This window comes from Panthera tigris, chromosome C1, assembly GCF_018350195.1.
Source record: "Panthera tigris isolate Pti1 chromosome C1, P.tigris_Pti1_mat1.1, whole genome shotgun sequence".
Lineage (NCBI taxonomy): Eukaryota > Metazoa > Chordata > Mammalia > Carnivora > Felidae > Panthera > Panthera tigris.
In genome coordinates, this window is record NC_056667.1 from 192,317,665 (window position 1) to 192,340,446 (window position 22,782).

Consider the following 22,782-nt stretch of genomic DNA (forward strand, 5'->3'; position numbering starts at 1 on the left):
TCAAACTCACGAACTGTGAGATCATGACCTGAGCCAAAGTTGGATGCTTAACCCACTGAGCCACCCAGATATCTCTGTTTTTCAAATTTTTAAATTAAATGGCAATAATTTTTTTTCTATTCTTAGACATATGTGGATCAATTTTTCTAAAGTTTTTTCAAAGACTGGAAACTTAGCAAACTTATTTTCCAATTTATTTTGTGCTATATATTTTGAAGTATTTTAAGTTTTTTTGAGATTTCAAAATTACTTTTCCCAAATGAATACACTGTGCCTTTTATACATATCGGGTTAGAAGATGTTTTTTACCCTACTTGAGAGTGAGTCAGGAGATGAATCATAAATAAAGTGTTTCTTGCTCTGACTTATAAGTTTTCATTTCCTTGTGTTTAATCCATCTTTTCTTTTGCTAACTATTTATTTAGAAATTCATATGATTTTTCTTGGGGCTCTTATTCAGTTAATATTTCTCCAGTTTAAATATTTTAAATCATAATTTTCATTTAAAACACAACCTATTTTGCATGTAGACATCCTTAAGTAATAATCTGCAAGTTTTGGGATCAAAATCTTAATGAAGCTGTTATTTGCAAAACAACTTTAAGCATGATGTAGGAGAAAGTATATAGGATCTAAAGTCACTATGGTCTAGTCCAGCTTTTATGGTTGTTATCAAAGCTCTGTATGTGTTCTCTTGGGGAAATTATCTAAACTCTCTTAACTTCAAGTACTTTATTTGAAAAATGAGTATGGTAAGGTCTACCTTTCAAAGTTGTTTTAAAAGTTAAATTATAACACAGAGCAGATATTAAAGAATTATTAGTTGTCTAAAGTTTAATTGTTAGGGAAAAGCAGTAACTATGGAAATGGTAATATTGAAGAAAGCCACTTCTGGAAAAGAATGTTAATAAAACCTTAGATTTTGTTATAAATTACACAGGTTCATTGTAAGATAAATTTTGGTCCCCTTGTGGAGTATGAGCATATCTTTCTTGGTTCAAGAGACAAGGTGATGAGCGTTATGATTAGCAAAGCCATTGGAGAAAATGTCTCAGAGAAAAAGCCCAGAGGCTCAGTTATATGGTTTATTAGTGCATAGGACTGCTCAGCCAATGGATTCTGGTCCTTTTAGAAGATTCCAAGTTTTGAACAAAGTAACATCAAGTTATCTCTAGCCGTTTAAACAGAGAAGAAGGAGGTAGTAGAAGGGGAGAGGTTTAGTATGCCAAGTACTGTTACTCAATACCTGAAGCAGGTAAAGGCAGGACTTCTCTGGGTGAGAGTTGGCTGCAAGTTCAGAAACCTACCTTCTCTGGGCTGATTTCTCTGCTCAGAGGCCTCCCATGAAGATATAAGATATCCTGATATCCTGAGATAAGGAGAGGAAAACAGGGAAATGTGGAAACAAAAGTCCAGCTAGAAGGCTTCCTTAAACAAGGGGAAAAAATCTGTCAGAGGAAAGAGAAAGAGGTGATAATAGAGAACAGATTAATATATAAGATGTAATTTATTGCCAGTAATAGGCATAAACAGAAGGGAAAAGCTTTAATTAAAATAATGCATTTTGAAGGATAAATTTTTGAATTACCATAGACTCATGGAAGAGATATTTGACAGTGAGAGGTCTTCTATCATACTCCAGAGATAACTGCTCACTTCAAAAATATATGTACAGCCTCAAATTCCTGAAAATAGCCCTAGTACATGGTATTCATTGAAACATGTGTTTCAGAATAAAAATAATTTGGGTTTGAGTCATGGGTCAGTCATTAAGAGTTTTGAGACTTTGAGCAAGTTACTTACTGTAGTATTATCTTTAAAATATGAGTATATAATAATACCTAGTTCATGGAGTTGCTATGAGAGTTACATGAGGTAATGCATGTAAAGTACTTGACATGGTTTCTGAATACTCTAAGTAATTAATAAAAGATATCTATTAGCTAGGATTTCTGTGGAATTGCTGTATCAATAACCAGGATTCTGGCTCAGCTTCATGCTAAAGAATTAAAAGGGAATTTATTTCAATTAATTCAAGAACAAAATGTACTGGAAAATAAGAAATATATACACTCAAAGTAGTCTGCTAGCTGTTCACAATTTTATTAAATAATGAAAAATACAAGAATAGAAGTAAAAATATATGGCAAGAAATTCCAGAAAAAGGAATCTGGAAGAGAGTAAGATATACTGAATTCTGCTCATAACATGTTTGAAATGCATTAGTTCTGAAGATGTGCTGCAAAGAATGTCTTTCAAAATTCTGACTGTTATTCACAGAACATTCTCCAGAATAGATCACTAGGTCACAAGTCAGGCCCCAGCAAGTACAAAAAGATTGAGATCATACCATGCATATTTTCTGACCACAAAACTATAAAACTTGAAGTCAACCACAAGAAAAAAATTGGAAAGACCACAAATATATGGAAGTTAAACAACATGCTACTAAATAATGAATGGGTCAACCAGGAAATCAAAGAAGAAATAAAAAATACATGGAAACAAACGATCATGAAAACATGGTGTTCCAAAACCGTTGGGATGCAGCAAAAGCGGTCCTAAGAGGAAAGTATGTAGCAATACAGGTCTACCTTAAGAAGCAGGAAAAATCTCAAATAAACAACCTAACATTACACCTAAAGGAGCTAGGAAAAGAGAAAAAAAAACAAAGCCTAAAGCCAGGAGATGAGAAATAATGAGGATTAGAGCAGAAAGAAATGATGTAGAAACCAAAAAATACCAGTAGAACAGATAAATGAAACCAGGGGCTGGTTTTTTGAAAAAATAAAATAAATTGATAACCCCCGAGGCAGACTTATCAAAAAGAAAAGAGAAAGAGCCCAAATAAATAAAATCACGAATGAGAAAGGAGAACAGAATACCACAGAAATACAAACAATTATAAGAGAGCATTATGAAAAACTATATGGCAACAAACTAGACAATCTGGAAGAAACGGATAAATTCGTAGAAACATATAAACTATCAACACTGAAACAAGAAGAAATAGAAAACTTGAACAGACCAATAACCAGCAAAGAAATGGAATCAGTAATCAAAAAACTCCCAACAAACAAAACTTTAGGACTGGATGCCTTCACAGGTGAATTTTACCAAACATCTAAAGAAGAGTTAATACCTATTCTTCTCAAACTATTCCAAAAAATAGAAATGAAGGAAAACTTCCAAATTCATTCTACGAGGCCAGCATTACTGATACCAAAACCACATAAAGACTCCACTAAGAAAAAAAAGATCTACAGGGCAATATCCCTGATGAATGTGGATGCAAAAATTTTCAGTACATGAAGAGAATCATTCATGACTATCAAGTGGGATTTATTCCTGGACTGCAATGATGGTTCAATATCCACCAATCGATCAGCATGATACTCCACATTAATAAAAAGATAGAAACTATATGATCCTTTTAACAGATGCAGAAAAAGCATTTGACAAAGTACAACATCCATTCATGATAAAATACTCAACAAAGTGGGATTAGAGAAAACATACTTCAACATAATAAAGGCCATATATGAAAAACTTGCAGGTGATATCATCCTCAATGGGAAAAAACTGAGAGGTTTTCCTTTATGGTCAGAAACAAGACAGGGATGCCCCACTATCACTATTGTTATTTAACATAGTACTGGAGGTTCTACCCACAGCAATCAGACAATACAAATAAATAAAAGTCATCTAAATCAGCAAAGGAGAAGTCAAACTTTCACTTTTTGCAAATGACGTAATACTCTATGTAGAAAACCCAAAAGACTCCACCAAACTATGGCATGAACTGATATGTGATGTTTTACTGATAAAGTCACAGGATACAAAATCAACATGCAGAAATCTGTTGCATTTCTATATACCAATAGTGAAGCAGTAGAAAGGGAAATCAAGGAATTGATCCCATTTACAATTGCACCAAAAACCATAAGATACCCAGGAATAAACCTAACAAAAGTGGTAAAAGATCTGTACTCTAAAAACTATAGAACACTTATGAAAGAAATTGAAGAGGACAAAAGGAAATGGAAAAAAAAAACATTCCATGCTCGTGAATTGGAAGAACAAATATTGGTAAAATATCTATATTACCCAAAGCAATCTACACATTTAATGTAACCCCTATTAAAATACACCAGCATTTTCCAGAGCTAGAACAAACTATTCTAAAATCTGTATGGAACCACAAAAGACCCTGAATAGTGAAAGAAATCCTGAAAAAGAAAAATCAAAGCTGGAGGTATCACAATTCTGAACTTTAATTTATGTTACAAAGCTATAGTAATCAATACAGTATGGTATTGGCACAAAAATAGACACATAGATCAAAAGAACAGATTAGAAAACCCAGAAATGAATCCACAACTATATGGTCAGTTAATCTTCAATAAAGCAGGAAAGAATATCAGACAGTCTCTTCAACAAATGGTGTTGGGAAAATTGGACAGCAACATGCAAAATAATGAACCTGGACCACTTTCTTACTCCATACACAAAAATAAACTCAAAATGGATTAAAGACCTAAATGTGAGACATGGAATCATTAAAATCCTAGAGGAGAACACAGGCAGTAACCTCTTTGACAATAGCCACAGCAACTTCTTAGTAGATATGTCTCCTGAGGCAAGGGAAGCAAAAGCAAAATAAAGTGTTGGGACATCATCAAAATAGAAAGCTTCTACACAGCAAAGGAAACAATCAACAAAACTGACAGGCAACCTATGGAATGGGAGAAGATATTTGCAAATGACATGTCTGATAAAGGGTTAGTATCCAAAATATATAAAGAACTTATAAAACTCAACACCCAGAAAAACAAATAATCCAGTTAAAAAGGGGACAGAAGACACGAATAGATATTTTTCCAAAGAAAACATACAGATGACCAACAGACATATGAAAAGATGCTCAATGTCACTCATCATCAAGGAAATGCAAATCAAAACTATAATGAGATATCACCTCACATAAGTTAGAATGGCTAAAATTAACAACACAAGAGACAACGGGTGTTGGTGAGGATGTGGAGAAAGGGGAACACTTGTGCATTGTTGGTGGGAATGCAAACCTGAGCAGACACTCTAGAAAACAGTGTGGAGGGTCCTCAAAAAGTTAAAAATAGAAATACCCAATGATCTAGCAATTACACTACTAGATATTTACCCTAAGGATACAAAAATACTAATTTAAAGGGATACATGCACCCTGATATTTATAGCAATACTATCAACAATAGGCAAACTCTGGAGAGAGCCCAAATGTCCATTGACTGATGGATAAAGATGTGGACACACTAGAATACTACTCAGCCATAAAAAAAGAATGAGATCTTGCCTTTTGCAATGACATGGATGGAGCTAGAGAGTATTAGGTTAAGTGAAATATGTCAGTCAGAGAAAGACAAATTTCATGTGATTTCACTCATATGTTGAATTTACAAAACAAAACAATTGATCATAGTGGAAAAAAAGAGAGGCAAACCAAGAAACAGACTCTTAACTATGGAGAATGAACTGATGGTTACCAGAGGGGAGGTGGGTGATGGGATGAGTGAAATTAGTAATGGGGATTAAGAAGTGTACTTGTGATGAGCACCAGCTGATGTATGGAAGTGTTGAATCACTAAATTGTACACTTGAAGCTAATTTTACACTGTATGTTAACTAACTGGAATGTAAATAAAAACTACAAAAAAGTTCTGACTGTGATTATTTAATATTGGTGAAATAAAGAAAATAGAAAACAGAAATGAAGCCTATGAGGCTCTGATCATGTTTATTATGAGGACTTTTCCACAGAATATCTCTTACGGTTATCAAACTTTAGATAATGAGAATTAAACTCGATGTTGAATATGTTAGATATTGAGTACTTTTTCCTTTAAAATGAATACGAAAGCCAGGCTACAAGGATCATATAAACAGATAAAGTAGTTGAGCCATTAATACCCCACTAACTCGTTCTTAATAGAAAGTGAGTTAATGAAAGAAAAACTCCCACTTCAGATTTAACATTTATGAGAAAATCTGCTTCTCATAAACAAAGGTCTTTTGGGCCTTTGAGAGACCAGATATAGGAAATAAGTGAGCCCAATCTTCTGTAACACTAAGGACTAATTCAGAGGACAGAATGACTATTTTTTGAAGTCTAATTAGAACCCAGTGAGACTCCCTGAAACAACCATTTGTAATCCAAGAATGCTTACTAACATGTGATCTGTACACAGCCATATTCATTCCCAGTGAAAATGACTGGGCCAGACAAGTGCCCTATCCTGAGGACAGAGCATAGGGAAAAGGGCAGTTGGTGCCACTTCTGTTCTTACCTTGATACAACTCACCTAAAAGAGTCTTCTCCATCTTTTTAAGTGCATAGTGCTAACATGGGCTCAATTCAGTTGAAATAGGCTGAAACAAGAGGGAAAATCTGATAAGGTAGCCAGAAGCCATTCTGTGTAACATGCGTTTATTTCATTAGTTAGAACCAAAGCATCTGACCAGGAACTTGAGTCCTTTTGTCTCATTCTGTTTCAATACATTAACATTTGCCTTCTGTTAATAATAATGAATACTTCATCAGGAAGAGGTTTTCATACTGCCTTTACTCCCAAGTTGTCATTAAAATATCTCCAAAGAACAATAAAAATATAACTAATAAAACTATAAAAAGAGTGAAAAAGCCAGTAATCATATTTATTTATAGAGCAGAAAATCATCCTTCCAAGATTGTTATTTTTCTCTTATAAACATGTAAGTTCTTAAAAAATAACTTGACAGGTTAGAAGTGTTTTTGGCTTACATCAGCTTATTTCCCTCTGCCCACAATGAGAGCCAAAATGTAGGACACAAAAAACCTGTAAAACCTGTTGTGTTTCATATACCTTAGGAAGACTGCTTGACAGCAAAATCATATTTTTAATTGTTCAAAAAATAAACATTATAGCTTGTTAGAGCAAGATCATAAACCAAGTTCTGCATAAGTGTTTTTCACAAGATGTATTTGTAACTGCAAGGTGACATTGGAGTGGAAAAAATTTCCTTGAAGGAGTGTTTCTGCCATTCTCGTATCAAATTTCTTTAGATTATTGTGACCTCAACCCTGCTTTATGTTTATGTTCTTTGTGTTCTTGTTCTGAAGGGCATGTACTTTGTTTATACAAAGACTCCAAAACTGTGGTCCTCAAACCTAGTCCCAAGACTAGCAGTTATCAACATCACCTGGAACTTGTTAGAAAGGCAAATCTTGGCCCTATCCCAGCCCCACTGAACCAGGAACATGGGAGTGAGGCTCAGGAACTATGTTTTATCCAGCCTTCCATGGGATTCTTACACATACTAAAGTTTGAGAACCACTGCTCTGGACACCATCACAAAAGAGCCATAAGCCAATGGGAGAAGACTACCCTAGTGAGGTACATGTATATTTTGGTATAATTCAGAAAAAATTTTCTCTAGTAACTTAACACTTCTGAAGTAATTTTGAAAGATGGTTTGTAAATGTCACACATTTTGTTTGGTCATCTTTGTTGATTTCTTAATTAGTGGGAAATCCATGGCATATGGATTCATTAAGACCCCATTAGCTCATCCATATTTAACCTATCCATCACTAATGAACACATTTATTTTCTTTCTTTTTTAAAACATGTTAATCTTTTTTATCTCTCCTAATCACCTATTAATTATCAAGATTTTTTATTAAACCACTGATTGCTTAATTCTGTCTGGAAGATAAACATCTTTCCACGTTCAGATACAAGAAGTTGCTTCAGATCTATTGATAGTTTAAGTTCATATGTGGCTGAGTATTTGTAGTTCCTATGTTGCTTTCTTCTATAATGGTTCTAAGAAAACCATTGGTTTCTGGTTTAATATTATCCATCTATGTTATTTATGTTATTTTATTTATTTCTTGTTAAAGTAGTCTGATTTTACTTTTTTAATTCTTACTTAGCTGCAGATACAGATATATAATTCATGATTTCAAAGTAATTAATTGGTTGTAATTATTATTAATGCCAATGGAAGCATGTATGAAGTATTTACTATATTCATAGTACTTTAATATCCTGCTAAGCACATTGTATGGATGATCACGTTTTTTAAAGAGGGTCTTAGATTTTCTAATAAGTATCACAATTGAGTACATATTAATGCCACTATATCGATGTAAAGTTGACACTGTTTTAGAAATAATACTTTCCTTTTTTTTAAATTTACATCCAAGTTAGTTAGCATGTAGTGCAATAATGATTTCAGGGGTAGAGTTCAGTGATTCATTCCCTATACATAATGCCCATCCCAACAAGTGTCTTCCTTAATGCCATCTACCCATTTAACCATGCCCTCACCCACAACCCCTCCAGCAACCCTCAGTTTGTTCTCTATATTTAAGAGCCTCTCTGTTTTTATATTATTTTTGCTTCCCTTCCCCTACGTTCATCTGTTTTGTATCCTAAATTCCACATATGAGTGAAGTCATATGATATTTGTCTTCTTCTGACTAATTTCTCTTAGCATAATACCCTCTAGTTCCATCCACGTAGTTGGAAATGGCAAGATTTCATTTCTTTGGATTACTGAGTAATACTCCACTGTATATATATATACCACATCATCTTTATCCGTTCATCTGTTGATGGACATTTGGGCTCTTTCCATACTTTGGCTATTGTCGATATAACTGCTATAAACATTGAGGCGAATGTGCCCCTTTGAAAGAGCACACCTGTATTATTTGGATAAATACCTAGAAGTGCAACTGCTAAGCCATAGGGTATTTTTATTTTTAATTTTTTGAGGAACTTCTGTACTGTTTTCCAGAGTGGCTGCACCAGTTTGCATTCCCACCAGCAATGCAAAAGAGTATCCCTTTTTCGGCATCATTTGTCGTTGTTGCCTGAGTTGTTAATTTTAGCCATTCTGACTGGTGTGAGGTGGTATATCATTATGATTTTGATTTGTATTTCCCAGATGATGAGTGATGTTGAGCATTTTTTCATGTGTCTCTTAGCCATCTGGATGTCTTCTTTGGAAAAGTGTCTAATCACATGTTTTGCCCATTTCTTCACTGGATTATTTGTTTTTTGGGTGTTGAGTTCAATAAATTCTTTATAGATTTTGGATACTAATCCTTTATCTGATATGTCATTTGCAAATATCTTCTCCCATTCCTTCGGTTGTCTTTTAGTTTTGCTGACTGTTTCCTTCACTGTACAGAAGCTTTTTATCTTGATGAGGTCCCAGTAGTTCATTTTTGCTTTTGTTTCCATTGCCTCTGGAGACGTGCTGAGTAGGAAGTTGTGGCGGCCGTCAGAGGTTTTTTCCTACTCTCCCCTCGAGGACTTTGAAGGCTTCTTGTCTTACATTTAGGTCTTTCATCCACTTTGAGTTTATTTTTGTGTATGGTGTAAGAAAGTGGTCCAGGTTCATTCTTCTGCATGTCGCTGTCCAGTTTTCCCAGCACCACTTGCTGAAGAGACTGCCTTTATTCCATTAGATATTCTTTCCTGCTTTGTCAAAATTAGATTTCCATTAGATCTGGCCAACATATGTTGGCCATATGTTTGTGGGTCCATTTCTGGGTTCTCTATTCTGTTCCATTGATCTGAGTGTCTGTTCTTGTGCCAGTACCATACTGTCTTGATGGTTACAGCTTTGTAGTATAGCTTGAAGTCTGGGATTGTGATGCCTCCTGCTTTGGTTTTCTTTTTCAGGATTCCTTTTGCTATTTGGGGTCTTTTCTGGTTCAATACAAATTTTAGGATTGTTCTAGCTCTATGAAGAATGCTGGTGTTAATTTGATAGGGATTGCATTAAATAGGTAGATTGCTTTGGGTAATATCGACACTTTAACAATATTTGTTCTTCCTATCCAGGAGCATGGAATATTTTTCCATTTTTTTGTGTCTTCAATTTCTTTCATAAGCTTTCTATAGTTTTCAGTGTATAATTTTTTCACCTCTTTGGTTAGGTTTATTCCTAGTGTTTTATGGGTTTTGGTGCAATTGTCAGTGGGATTGATTCCTTGATTTCTCTTTCTGTTGCTTCAGTATTGGTGTGTTGAAATGCAACTGTTTTCTGTGCATTGATTTTATATCCTGTGACTTTGCTGAATTCATGAACTAGTTCTAGCAGTTTTTTGGTGGAAATCTTTTGGGTTTTCCATATAGAATATTGTGTCATCTGTGAAGAGTGAAAGTTTGACTTCCTCTTTGCTGATTTGGATGTCTTTTATTCCTTTGTGTTGTCTAATTGCTAAGGCTAGGACTTCCAATATTATGTCGAATAACAGTGGTGAGAGTGGACATCCTTGTCGTATTCCTGATCTTAGGGGGAAAGCTCTCAGTTTTTCCCCATAGAGAATAATATTAGTGGTGAGTCTCTAATATATGGCATTTATGATCTCAAGGTATGATGCTTCTATCCCTGCTTTCTTAAGGTTTTTATTATTATTATTATTATTATTATTATCATTATTAAGAAATGCTGTATTTTATCAAATGCTTTCTCTGCACCAATTGAGAAAATCATGTGGTTCTTTTCCTTTCTTTTATTAACATGATGTATCACATTGATTGATTTGCCGATATTGAACCAGCCCTGCATCCCAGGTATAAATCCCACTTTTCGTGGTGAATAATTTTTTTAATGTATTGTTGGATCCAGTTGGCTAATATCTTGTTGAAGATTTTTGCATCCATGTTCATCAGGAAAATTGGGCTATAGTTCTCCTTTTTAGTGTGGTCTCTGTCTGGTTTTGGAATCAAGGTAATGCTGGCTTCATAGAAAGAGTTTGGGAGTTTTCCTTCCATTTCTACTTTTTGGAACAGTTTCAAGAGAATAGGTATTAACTCTTCCTTAAATGTTTGGTAGAATTCCCCTGGAAAGCCATCTGGCCCTGGACTTTTGATTTTTGGCAGATTTTTTATTACTAATTCAATTTCCTTACTGGTTTTGGGTCTGTTCAAATTTTCTATTTCTTCCTGTTTCAGTTTTGGTAGTGTATATGTTTCTAGGAATTTGTCCATTTCTTCCAGTCTGCCCAGTTTATTGGCATATAATTGCTCATAATATTCTCTTATTGTTTTTATTTCTGTTGTGTTGGTTGTAATCTCTCCTCTTTCATTCTTGATTTTATTTCTTTGGGTCCTTTCCTTTTTCTTTTTGATCAAACTGTCTAGGAGTTTATCAATTTTGTTAATTCTTTCAAAGAACCAGCTCCTGGTTTCATTGATCTGTTCTGTTTTTTTTTTTTTATTTCGATAGTATTGATTTCTGCTCTAATCTTTTTTATTTACTGTCTTCTGCTGTTTGGGGGTTTTGTTTGCTGTTATTTTCCCAGCTCTTTAGGCTGTAAGGTTAGGTTGTGTATCTGAGACCTTTCTTCTTTCATTAGGAAGGCCTAGATTATTATATACTTCTCTCTTAAGTTGACCTTTGCTGCATCTGAGAGGTTTTGGATGTGGTGTTATCATTTTCATTGGCTTTCATGTACTTTTAAATTTCCTCTTTAACTTCTTGGTTAATCCATTCATTCTTTAGTAGGATGTTCTTTAGTCTCTAAGTATTTTTGTCTTTCCAAATTTTTTCTTGTGGTTGACTTTGAGTTTCATAGTGTTGTGGTATGAAAATATGCACGGTATGATCTTTATCTTTTTTTACTTTTTGAGGTATGATTTGTGTCCTAGCATGTGATCTATTCTAAAGTATGTTCCATGTGCACTAGAGAAGAATGTGTATTCTGCTGCTTTAGGATGAAATGTTCTGATAATATCTGTTAAGTCCATCTGGTCCAGTGTGTCATTCAAAGCTATTGTTTCCTTATGGATTTTCTGCTTAGATGATCCGTCCATTGTTGTAAGTGGGGTATTGAAGTCCTCTACTATTATGATATTATTGTCAATGAGTTTTTTTTTATGTTTGTAACTAATTGATTTATATATCTGGGTTTTCTATTTTGGGGGCATAAATGTTTACAATTGTTAGATCTTCCTGGTGGATAGACCCCTAATGATGAAATAATTGCCCTTCTTCATCTCTTGTTGCAGTCTTTGTTTTAAAATCTACTTTGTCTCAGGGTGCCTGGGTGGCTCAGTCAGTTAAGTGTCTGACTCTTGGTTTCTGCTCAGGTCATGATCTCATGGCTTATGAATTCAAGACCTGCATCACACTTTGTGCTGACAGCTCAGAGCCTGGAGACTGCTTCAGATTCTGTGTCTCCCTCTCTTTCTGCCCCTCCCCTGCTTGTGTTCTGTCTCTCTCTCTCTCTCAAAAATAAACATTAAAAAAAATAAAAATAAAATAAAATCTAGTGTGTCTGATATAAATATGGCTATTACAGCTTTCTTTTCATGACCATTAGCATGATAGATGGTTCTTCATCCCCTTAATTTCAATATGAAAGTGCCTTTAGGTCTAAAATGGGTCTGTTGCAAACAGAATTTAAATGGATCTTGTTTTCTTATCCATTCTGGTATCCTATGTCTTTTGATTGGAGCATTTAATCCATTGACATTTAGAGTGAGTACTGAAAGATATGAGTTTATTGCCATTATGTTTCTTGTAGAGTTGGAATTTCTAGTGGTGTTTCTGGCCCCTTATAGTCTTTGTTTCTTTTGGTCTTTTTGTTTTGTTACATTTTTTCTCCCCTCAGAGAGTCCCCCTTAAAATTTCTTGCAGGGTAGGTTTAGTGGTCATGAAGTCCTTTAGTTTTTGTTTTTCTGGGACACTCTCCCTCCTTTGAAGAATGACAGCCTTGCTGGATAAAGAATTCTTGGCTGCATATTTTTCTGATTCATCACATTGACTATATCCTGCCACTCCTTTCTGGCCAGCCAAGTTTCTGTGGCTAGGTCTGCTGCAAACCTGATCTGTCTTCCCTTATGGGTAAAGGGCTTTTTTCCCTTGCTGCTTTCATAATTCTTTCCTTGTTTGTGTATTTTGTGAATTTGATGATAATACACCTTGTTGATGGTCGGTTTTTGTTGAATCTAATTGGAGTTTTCTGTGATTCCTGGATTATGATGTCTGTGTCTTTCCCCAGGTTAGGAAAGTTTTCTGCTATGATTTGCTCACATAAACCTCTACCCCTATTTCTCTCTCTTCATCTTCTGGGACCCCCATGATTTGGATGTTATTCCTTTTTAATGAGTCATTGAGTTCTCTAATTCTTGTATCATGATTTTTTGCCTTTGTTTTCCTTTTTTTCCCTGCTTCATTATCCTCCATAAGTTTGTCTTCTATATAGCTGATTTGTTGCTGTGCTTCATCCATCCTTGCCACCATGGCATCCTTTTGAGATTGCATCTCTGTTATGAATTTTTAATTTTGTCCTGACTAGATTTTACTTCTTTTATCTCCACAGAAAGGGATTCTATGCTTTTTTTCAACCCCTTCTGGTATTCTTATTATCGTGATTCTAAATTCTGGTCAGACATCTTGCTTATATCAGTGTTGATTGAGTTCCTATCATTTCTTCCTGTTCTTTCTTTTGGGGTGAATTCCTTTGTTTGTCATTTTGGAGGAAGAAATAGAATTAACAAAATAAAAAATAAAATAAAAAATATTAAAAACAATACCCCCAAAAAATCAAATAAAGGAAGCTAGATCCTAGATGTGTTTTGGTCTGGTTGTTGAAAGAATCTTGATAGAATAGAGAAAAAAAGGGAAAGGAAAGAAAAGAAAAAAAGGGGAAAAATGTAAGAAAAAGTTTAAAAATTTTTAAAATATATACAATAAAATAGAATAAAATGAAATGAAGAAAGTAAAATAGGCTAAGAAATTATAAAAATAATTAAAAAACAGTAGAAAAGAAATTAAAAATCTTTTTCATAAATATGGAAAATAAAAATATTTTTTTCTCCTTCTGTATCAAAGAATAAGAAAAGAAAAAAAAATAATAGACGGACCAGCAAATAGAATAAAATCTAAATGAAATTACATGTAGTTTCCCCTAGAGGTCAAACTATGAAGCACTTTATAGTCTGTAAACTAAGCAGGTGGAGAGACTTATGGTGGTCCTCTAGGGCTTGGTTGGCATAGTTGGATTAGTCTTGGTGTAATGGCTCTGTTCTCCACTAGGCGGCACTGCTTAGCTTACTGGGGTAGATTGTTGTGGTGTGTGTAAGCCTGTATGCACGTGTCTGGGAGAGGTGAAAATGGCATCATCCAGCTTCTCAGCCTCTAGCATCAGAACTCTGTGCTCTTGCCAACCTGTAATCAAGCACCCCTCCTTTGTCTCCAGCTTCCATCCACTCCCGGCTTCTACACTGTCTGTGACCATGCTGTCAGTCTGCCAAGCAACACCTCCTTCCAGCTCCCTACCCTCTGTGGCTTCTCTCTTCCCCAGTTCACCTCTTGGCACCATGTACCTGCTGAGTTCTGTGGCTCAAATGATGCAGATTGTTGTGTTAGTCCTCAGATCAATCTTCAAGGTGTGCGAAATGGTTTGGTGCTGATCTAGCTGCATTTCAGGGATGAGAGGAGCAGAGAATTTCCATGCTGCTGCACCATCTTGGTCCCCTCCCCTGGATGATCACTTTTAATGTCACAATTATTAACCTACAAAAACCAAATACACACACTATTGATTTGTATATTTTATATGCAAGGAGTGAATGAATTTTTTATGTTTACTTATTTATTTTCAGAGAAAGAGAGAGAGACAGGAGGGGCAGCAAGACAGAGGGAGAGAGAGAGAGAGAGAGAGAGAATCCCAAGCAGTCTCTGCACCATCAGTGCAGAGCCCAATGTGGAGCTTGAACTTATGAACCTTGAGATCATGACCTGAGCCAAGACCAAGAGTTGAACGCTCAACTGACTGAGCCACCCAGCACCCTGACATGTATACTTTAGAATCTATATTTGAACTAGTGTTTTAATGCCTCCAAACGTGAATACAAATACATCATGACCTTGAGACATCTTTAGAACCATTTTATGAATCACATGGAAATTCTGCCTCATTATTTTGGGTACATAAAAGGGAGTTCTTACCCAATAGCATAGCATTCAGTGTTCTGATTTACTTAATTTTATAACCATGGCTCCAACAAGATTTGACTCTTTTCCAGAACCAGATTCGCCTTCACATCTGTCTCTATTATAATTATTTATACTAATGTGAATGCCTTGAAAGTGTAAGGGCCCATAGGTACATTTCATTAGAAAAGGAAAAGAGCAGAATGGCACTGAATATAGGCTTGGGAGTCAATAAATTGAATTTTAGTTTTTACTCTCCACTTGGGCAATTCAGAAAGCCTCAATTTCCTTATCTGTAAAGTAGAGATGTCCTGAGATGTCATGACATAAGGTTGTCATGAGGATGACATGACACAGAACATGTCCGTAGGTCTTCCACAGTGGGGGAAACATGTGGGGGAAACACATTAAAAAAGGAGTCAAAGGCATGAGGACTGAGGACTTTCTGGAGTTGGAGATGGGAGCTAGAGTAGAGAAGATAAAGATGGATATTGGAAGGAGAGAAAGGAAAGGGTGAATGAATTAGTATTACTGTGGCCATGTCTATGTTTCCTGGAAGATAATAATAAAGAACCTGACTTATTTTGAAATAGTTTTAGTGACATGGACTATTTTTATTTATCAGAACATTTTTTCTTCACAGGTAAGGAAGTAGTTTCAGTTTTCCATTTGTGTGGACACAGCCACCAGATGCATTTCTGAGTTCTTATTTACAACATAGTGAAAATGATTTTCTGAAGGTAGAAATTCAAAATAAGTGCTCTGTATTTCCATTATATAATTTATAATTTAAAAAAAATGATAGGATTTATATATTCAACCAAACAATGCTTAACAACTCTGTGTTATTTAGCTTTAAAAATTGTTATCTAAATCTCAGAATGAGTGCAGGTTTTCAGAAGCACCTTTACATGATTTGATGCTTCTTATTCCCTAACGATATTTCCACCACTAGTAGTACAAAGTTCTAAAGCAGCTAGCCAGGTTCTGTTTGTAACTCATGCATATGAAATGGAGAAAGGCAAGAGGGTATCTCCAGCTTTCAGAGTTACTGTTTTTTTTTTCTCTAAGCTCTCTTGATCATATGAGTGCATGTGTGTTTGATTGGCATAAGCAGTAACCTAGGGATATTCTATACATCACAGCAGCTGTCCCTAAAATCCAGGAAAATTGGAAATTTGATGGGAATTCATGTATAATTAGAACTAGAAGGCAGTTGAATGGCTGGTTTGGCCCAGTTTTGCATAATCCTGAGAAACTACAATGTAAACATATTATCAAAAAATGTAAAAATTTATATTTTCAGCAAAAAATAATGTTTTTCAGGTATGTAAATAGTACCAAGAGACATGCTGTTTTCAAAGATGTTTTCTTGTACAAAATCAACCTACAGTTTAAAAAATCCATGTAAGGGGCGCCTGGGTGGCGCAGTCGGTTAAGCGTCTGACTTCAGCCAGGTCACGATCTCGCGGTCCGTGAGTTCGAGCCCCGCGTCAGGCTCTGGGCTGATGGCTCGGAGCCTGGAGCCTGTTTCCGATTCTGTGTCTCCCTCTCTCTCTGCCCCTCCCCTGTTCATGCTCTGTCTCTCTCTGTCCCAAAAATAAATAAAAAACGTTGAAAAAAAAATTAAAAAAAATAAAAAAATCCATGTAAAATAACACATTTAAATGAAGTCTTCTTTCATATCTGAGTCATCCAGATAACAAGTAATAAGAGACATTAACTGCACTGATGTCTGATATTTGTCATGTAAAGCAACAGAAAAATAAAAGAAAGCAAAAGACATAGAGGGGCATTGATTCATCTTCTAATATGGATTAGGTTTTGTGTTTGATGCTATTATATACATTATACATCTTAATTCCCAAAATAACCCTTGAAGTGGTTATTTGTCCCATTTTAAATGAAAGTAATTAGGCTCAGTGAATTAACATGACTAGTTCAAGGTCATATATTTGATGCATTCAGTTTTTCCAGAGCATCATAAAAATAGAACCATACAGAATGCACTCTTTTGTGTCCTTTTTTTCCCTCAGCATAATTTTAGCCCTAAAACCTCATTGAAAACAAAAATGTAGTTCCATTTAATAAAAATCAATGCCAGCATGTGAAACAAAACTTGTCAAATTTCAAAGTTCATGCTGTTTTTTTTTTTTTTTTTTTTTTTTTTACTACAAGGACAGAAAGCTAATGTGTGATATATCTTTGATTTCTTTAGGAGATATGAAAAACAAAACATATGAAAAAGGCCTTCAATAACATTGATGATTATGTACAGAGAATTAAAATCAGATATGACTAATGGGGTGCCTGGGTGTCTCAGTCAGTTGAACATCCAGCTCTTGATTATGGCTCAGATCATGATTCCAGGGTCATGGCATCGAGTCCTGGGTTGGGCTCTTCAATTCAATAAATTGATATAGCAGGTTTTAGAAAAAAATTTGGCATTATTTAGTAAGTTTGAAGATTTGCATTTTTTATAAACCAGCTATTTCACTTGTAGGATATGTGTGTGTATATTAAAGGAACGCTTGCATAATTATACCAAGATACATGCAAAAAAAAAAAAGCTCTGAAAGTATTGTTTCAAGAGCACATAACTAAAAATAGCTCACAACTATTGTAGCCCCAAACTGAAATTATTCTAAGTATCTATCAAGAGGAGAATGGACCTATGAATTGTACATTCATACAATCAATTTTATATAGTGATGAAAATGAATGAAGTACAGTTATATATATGAATGGTGCTCCTCAAAATGCTGACTTAAAGGGCATTACACAAAGTGTATTTCTACAGGATATTTCATTTATATTAATTTCAAAGACAGGCATAATGTATTTTTTAGATAAGCATCTATAATTGACAGAACTCTAAAGGAAAATCAGTAAAATTAATAGTCACAAAGTTAGGATGGTGATTACCTTGAGTAGAAAGACCAGAGAAGGAAAAAATGAATATTGATTAGTAGGACCTTAGGAATATGTAAATGTTCTTTTCCTTGATCTGGTTGTTTCCATGACTATTTGCTTTAAAATGATTTTTAAATATGTACACACTTGTGTGTATGTTATCTTACAAATTTTAAGTGAAAAAATGAAAAACAAACAAAAAAGAAATGACAAACTTCCCATCCAGAGACAAAGAAAAATTAGATCCCCTGAAAAGAACTTTGATCAATAGTGTGACTAGGAGAAAAACAAGAAAAACAACAAAAAGAGAAATAGGAAGATGAAAATCTCTCAATTCATTACAGGAAACTAGAACACTCATATGCAAAAATTAAACAACTATACCAATTATGAATGTCGATGTAAAAACTATAAAATATTAAAAAATTAAATACTGTATTAAAATATTAATTCATTTTGAACAAATTAGATTCATTCCAAAAATGACAAAAGAGAAATTCAATGTGAGAAAATCTATTATTGCATGATAAATATAATGCCAAAGAAATTATTAAAACTCTAAGCAGACCAAAAATAGAACACTTCTATCACCTTGTAAATTGTATGTAACAGAAATCTGACAAACCAGATAAATGTGAACCATGTGAAGTAAGTCATCAAATTCAGGAATAAATTAGCAATTCCTCTAATCTCCACTTCTATTTAGCTTGACGCTCTAGCCAACGTAATAAGCCAAGGATAGTGAATAAGAGGCGTCAATATTAAAAAGAAAAAGATTGGGGCACCTCGGTGGCTCAGTCGGGTAAGCATCCAACTGTGGCTCAGGTCATTATCTCACAGTTCATGAGCTGGAGCCCCGCCTCAAACTCTGTGCTGACAGTTTGGAGCCTAGAACCTACTTTGGATTCTATGTCTCCCTTTCTTTCTGCCCCTCCCCCACTCACACTTTGTCTCTCTCTCTTGCTCTCAAAAATAAATAAACATTAAAAAAACAATTAAAAAGAAAAAGAAAAATGCCATAATTTAGATTCTATATAAGCGTTTCCCTAGGAAATTCATGGAAACAAGTAAAAAACTTAGAAATAATAATTAAATTCCTTCAAAGAGGAAACTGCATGCATTTTCAGTGATGGTAAACCTTCCCTTTCTGAAAATACTACAAATACTACAAATAAACTATGACCATTAGATAAAATATGGGCCAACATGTATTACACACATTCAAAATCTGACTTCCAATAGTATGATGACCCACATAAGTGTATTAAAAAGGGCATTTTCCATGAAATAATGTCATTTGGTATTCACCAAGAATACTGGTCCTTTATTGAACCAAACTATTGTTCTCGTTTATATAACTACAAATATGTATATTTATATATATGTTCTGAAAATGTTAGATTTGACAAAAATTGGGCAGAGTTTGCTAATATAAATGAACTTTCTTTCAATTCTCTAGAGGTCATTTATGAAAATGAGATTCACCATTTTGGGCTCATAGTTTTCAAAACTGTCTTCAAAGATTCAAAATGATTTCCTTGAGACTTATTTCTGGAAAACTATGATCTAAGTTTTAACTCCCTTACACAGTACAGAGAAAATACCTATGCAAAATACAATCATTTTTACTCACTTTGTATTTATTTGATAACCCTTCATTTCAGATGTCGAATTATTCACTATAAAAATTCTATAATTAGCCTAATTGCCATTCATGTATGAGAGCAAATAACAATAAGAAGGCAGCCTCAGACATGTAGACCTCCAAATTTATCTTTCTTTAAAAAAAAGCAAACAGAAATATTCACCTCAGCTGACTGACTTTTGAATCAAAACCAAAGTTTAAAAAAAATCTAATTCTCAAGAATGATGGGTTCAACAGTGAAATCAATTGAGTGTATAAATTTAGGCCTTGAAAACTGTAAATATGTTCCTGAAAAAATGTTATTTGACAATAATAATTCATAGGTAATGTAAATTTAATAACTTAAAGGAAATACTGTTTACAGGTAATATGATTGTGACATAGGACAGCCAGTAGAATCTACTATACGTGTATATAACTAATAAAAGAATTCGGTAACTTGGCTAGATTAAAAATCAATAGCAAAAGTCAATAACCTTTCTGTGTTTCAGCAGTGGTCAGTTAGAACATTTAAAATACTATTCACCATAGAAACGATCAACAGCAAATTTAAGTCAGCTGGGAAATATAGATAGAAGGGAGATATGCATGCATACTCAGTCTGTGCTTTTGAGCCACTTCTATACTATGTCATATATATATGGTATTTAGTTAAGAAGAGCTTCATGGATCTTGTAGATATAATTATTCATTTTACTATAAATGCCTATTAAAGAGTTACATAACTTAGCAAGGGTCATTCCGCATTTTGTTTTACTGAGACATTATTCCCTAGTCTTTGCTTGACCTGTGTTATCAGTTCCAAATATTTGAACTAGTAGGGTCCCCTGATATACATCATTTCTCCTGTCACATTTTATCTCTTCTACCTTCATGTAACCACATACTTGTTTATATTTTCCACTCATCCAATGGTTGCTTGTTGTCTCCATCTTGTTTTTGATCTTATGATAGTTATTATACTGCTAAGAAACTCTGTACCTTTGAACATCTTCAAGTAATTTTTTTTTAAATAAGCATTATCTTGTGTAAATCTGTTAATAGTAAAATGTGTTACTGTTGGAATTTGTTTATAAAATTCTTTAGTTGCAACTTTTAAAAATTTTTATTTATTTATTTTAATGTTTACTTATTTTTGAGAGAGAGAGAGACAGAGCATGAGCGGAGGAAGGGCAGAGAGAGAGGGAGAACGGAATCTGAAGCAGGCTTCAGACTCCGAGCCATCAGCATAGAGCCCAACGTGGGGCTCGAACTCATGAACCATGAGATCATGCTCTGAGTCTAAGTCAGTCAGACGCTCAAACCGACGGAGCTGCCCAGGCGCCCCTAGTGGCAACGTTTAAATGAAAAGTTTTGTAATAATTTTCCCATTGTATTTTGGCATCTAATACTGCAGAAAAAATATCTTAGAACATCATGATATTTACATTTTGTAATTCTTTTTAGAATACTGATTTTGTTTGTTTATTTGTACTTTTGTTGTTGTTTTTTTATCCTTATAATCTTTATAGTGCAAATATATTGCCAAAACTTTTGTCTAGGTACGGATTTATTTCGTCATTTTTTCCCATGTTTAAACCTATGAATCAACTCAGTTTGAAGGCACAGGTCTTGCTTTAACTCTGGTGATTATTTGAAATCTGTCAGTCTACTCATTCTCTTTCTTTTTCTTTCCAAAATATCTGTTTACATATTCTCCTTATTGCTTATCTTTCTGTAGGGATTTTTATTTGTTTACCCTTTTCTTAGACGTCTGTTTTTATCCTTCCTGTCACTGATTTCTTTAGGTATTTAATGTCCTTAAGTTATGTGACTATGCGTAGACCAACAATTGTAAGCTGGAGAATCCTATGTCCTATCTGGGCTTATGTCTCAGTTTTGCATAGAAGGACGGAGTGAAGTGGAATCTGAGTAGGCAATAACTGCTACCATTTTAAAAAGTGAGGCAATTTCACACAATAAACCCAGATTTTGGATTTCTAATGAAAACTCAGAAACTCTGGGAGCAAAGGACTGTATTACCAAAGAAAACACTGGCCAGTGTTGCAGAATTCAATGACGACCGCCCTCTTGGGATACATTCTTGCTTCTGTTGGCTCTGCTTCCAAAGATTTTTTTATGGTTGTTTTTTTGTACCTTGTTCACTTGACTCCTTTAAATCACTTGGCCCTTGTAGGTATTTATGGGCATTACTTCTGCTGTATTTTCTCTTTCCAAATAATGCAATTTCCTCTAAACTTATTTTGAGATTCCTTTATTCTAACATTGTTATTTCTTTTGGGAGAGTTTCTACAAATTTCACTTACATATGGGTTCCAGATTTAAAATGTTTAGGGGCGCCTGGGTGGCTCAGTCGGTTAAGCGTCCGACTTCAGCTCAGGTCACGATCTCGCGGTCCGGAGTTTGAGCTCCGCGTCGGGCTCTGGGCTGATGGCTCAGAGCCTGGAGCCTGCTTCTGATTCTGTGTTTCCCTCTCTCTCTGCCCCTCTCCCGTTCATGCTCTGTCTCTCTCTGTCTCAAAAATAAATAAATGTTAAAAAAAAAAAAGACGATTTAAAATGTTTAAAATCAGTTTGACTTTTTTTCAGGAAAAAACTTTTCATCTGAAGCTTATATTTATATCTTAGCTGTATCTATCATCATCTAGAGCTAATCTATGTCATCTATATCAATGCCTATTTTTATAAATGGGAGACAATTGCAGCAGAATTCTGTTGTCATCTACAGTTACCGGATAGTAAAGAACCACACAATCTTTTCTACTTATTCCTTTGAATAAAGATTGTTTTTTAATTTGAGATATGCCAATATTTATTCGTTATTTGTTATTACTAGTAATTATTACTTACTATTTATTATTTACTAGTTATCTATCATTTTCCAGTTGGCCATACACGCTAAAACACTGTTCTGTGCTTTTCAAATATGTGCTCCTTTCATTCTCCATCCTAAGGTACATCTAATAAAAAGAATTTTTATGTATGAATCTAAATAGTAATCAGAGTAACAGTTTAGAATTCCTCTTCTTGATCATAATACACCCTGGAAACAGTTTGGTATGGGCTGAAATCCAGAGGGGTAGGAAATATCATTTTAGGTATTGTAAGTTGTAGCTTCTGTATTTATATGCTATTTTTTCTTGATTTGAGTATAATGACACAATGTTACATTCGCTTCAGGCATATAACAGTGATTCTACAAGTCTATACATTATTCCCTGTTCACCA

General features: G+C 34.5%; 1 long non-coding RNA gene across 2 annotated transcripts in view; it reads right to left on the reverse strand.

Annotated features, from left to right (window-relative positions):
• The window catches only part of LOC107180015, a 42,603-nt gene extending 23,867 nt beyond the window's left edge, over nt 1-18,736 (reverse strand). Inside the window, exons 1-4 of one of the 2 annotated variants that reach the window (XR_001510763.2) lie at nt 18,696-18,736; nt 14,388-14,577; nt 6,357-6,423; nt 1,308-1,448 (exon numbers count right to left, since the gene is read on the reverse strand). This is a non-coding gene — a long non-coding RNA (uncharacterized LOC107180015). Of the gene's footprint in view, nt 1-1,307; nt 1,449-6,341; nt 6,424-14,387; nt 14,578-18,695 lie in introns of both variants that reach the window. The other variant, XR_006221569.1, reaches the window with a different exon arrangement.
• Nucleotides 18,737-22,782: the final 4,046 nt, after the last annotated feature.